Source organism: Papio anubis, chromosome 3, assembly GCF_008728515.1.
Source record: "Papio anubis isolate 15944 chromosome 3, Panubis1.0, whole genome shotgun sequence".
Lineage (NCBI taxonomy): Eukaryota > Metazoa > Chordata > Mammalia > Primates > Cercopithecidae > Papio > Papio anubis.
Genome location: NC_044978.1, coordinates 78,667,306 through 78,669,723, shown reverse-complemented (window position 1 = coordinate 78,669,723; position 2,418 = coordinate 78,667,306). Strand labels below are relative to the sequence as shown.

The 2,418-nt window shown below is 36.1% G+C and overlaps 1 non-coding gene across 1 annotated transcript; it reads right to left on the bottom strand.

Annotated features, from left to right (window-relative positions):
• Positions 1-523: 523 nt before the first annotated feature.
• On the bottom strand, positions 524-602 carry LOC116274343. The gene has a single exon (XR_004182969.1). It is a non-coding gene; the product is annotated as a small nucleolar RNA U2-19 (small nucleolar RNA).
• Between the last annotated feature and the right edge of the window lie 1,816 nt (positions 603-2,418).

Below are 2,418 nucleotides of genomic sequence, written 5' to 3'. Positions count from 1 at the left end.
TGGAGCTGTTCCTATTTGGCCATCTTGCCAGCCACCTAGACCTCTTTTTCTTAATTAGAAATTTTATTTTCTATTCAATCTTTCTTTTACTCTACCACAAAGGAATAAGGTTTCTCTTTTGAAATAAAAACATTTGAAAAAATTGAAAAAATATGTCTGATATGATCATGTTCATGTAGAAATGCATATTTATGTCTGCATTTTAAAATTAAAGAATTTTTAAGAAAAGAATAGGCCTTAGAAGTGGGTACACAAAGTTGAAGATAGTGGTCTGTGAGTGAAGTTCTGAGTGTTTTCTATTTTCTGCCTTTTGCTTGTCTATGGTTCGTTTTTATTTTCCCACTAATGAAAGCACATTGTTCTTGTAAAATGAGAAACACAACAGCAATATGTGAATGTGCCTATCATGCAAATATGTATAAAATTTATGCGTTTATAAGAGTGGCTTTTAAGGATAAATAGATGAAATTACAAATAGAGGTGAGGGAAAATACATCTTCTTACACTGTTTTATAGTTTTGCTTCTTAAAACTGTAGAGCTCATGCATCAAGTAGACTGGAAGGTTTCTGATGCTCAAATTTCATTATTTTCTTCCTTGAATCACTTCAGTAAGAGCAGATCTCAGATAATTAATAAACTTTTCTATTCCAACATTCTTCTTCCTGCATACTAGTCCATGGTGTTTCTTGCCTGCCAGTCTTCTCAGCTAGGTTTCTTTTTCATGAGTGAAGAGTGTAGGTGGCTTTCCTTTTTCTTAATTAGCAATTTTATTTTCTATTCAGTCTTGCTTTTACTCTACCACAAAATAATAAGATTTCTCTTTTGAAATAAATAATGTTCTTTGCCTCATCTACTAACTGGATGTGATACATTTATTTCATGAAGTTATCTTGGGTCCTTCAGGGAAGCCAACTTTATTCAGAGCAATCTGAATTATATGCATTGATAAACCAATCAGCTGTGATTCATCCAAGGTGACAGAATTTACAAGGGCTTCAAAGTGGCTGTCACACTAAACTCTGGGAAATGTTAATGTTGGGCTAACTGAAAATTATAACTAGGACATTTCTTGAACTTATTTTCCTTTAGTACAGGCAGGTAAAATTGGTTCTCTTCATTTTATAAATGTTATTCTTCAAAAAGAATCTGGTAGTACAAGATGACTTGCTTGCTTTCTGAATATTTTAATTCTGGATTGTTATATGTTTTGCTGGTAAGTTATTTAAGTTATTTTAATTGATCATATTGTTTTTAAAAATGAGATTTTAAAAAAATATATATTTTTTTTAATTTGGGGGGTACATGCACAGGTTTGTTTCAAGAGTATATTGTGTGATGCTGAGGTTTGGGCTTTTATTTATCTGGTCACCCAGATAGTGAACCAAGTGCCAAATAGAAAGTTTTTAAAACCTTGCCCCTCTCCCTTCCTGTCTCCTTTTAGAATCCCTGGTGTCTATTGTTCCCATCTTTATGTATGTGTATAACCAAGATTCATCACTCACTTATAAGTGAGAACACGTGATATTTGATTTTCTGTTTCTGTATTAATTTGCTTAGGATAATGGCTTCTAGGTGCATCTGTGTTGCTGCAAAGGACATGATCTCATTCTTTTTTTCTTTTTTTTCTTTTTTTTTTTTTGAGATGGAGTCTCATTCTGTCGCCCAGGCTGGAGTGCAGTGGCGCTATCTCGGCTCACTGCAAGCTCTGCCTCCCCCCGGGTTCAGGCCATTCTCCTGCCTCGGCCTCCCAAGTAGCTGGGACTACAGGTGCCCGCCAGCAGGACTGTCTAATTTTTTGTATTTTTAGTAGAGACGGGATTTCACCGTGTTAGCCAGGATGGTCTCAATTTCCTGACCTCGTGATCCACCCACCTTGGCCTCCCAAAGTGCTGGGATTTCAGGCGTGAGCCACCACGCCCGGCTGATCTCATTCTTTTTTTTACGGCTGCATAGTATTCCATGGTGTGTAAATACCACATTTTCTTTATCCAGTCCACTGTTGATGGGCACCTATATTGATTCTCTGTCTTTGCTATTGTGAACAGTGCTGAAATGAATATAAAGGGCATGTGTCTTTTTGGTGGAATGATTTATATTCTGCTGGGTATGTAACCATAATGGGATTACTGGATTAAATGGTAGTTCCATTTTTAGTCCTTTGAGAAATCTTCAAACTGCCTTCCATAGTGGCTGAACTAATTTACACTCCCACCAGCAGTGTATAGGCATTCCCTTTTCTCCATAGCCTTGCCAACATCTGTTAGTTTTTGACTTTTTAGTAATAGCCATTCTGACTGATGTGAGATGGTATCTCATTGTGGTTTTAATTTGCATCTCTCTACTAATTAGTCATGTTGAGCATTTTTTCATGTTAGTTGGCTGCTTATATGTCTTCTTTTAAGAAGTGTCTGTTCATG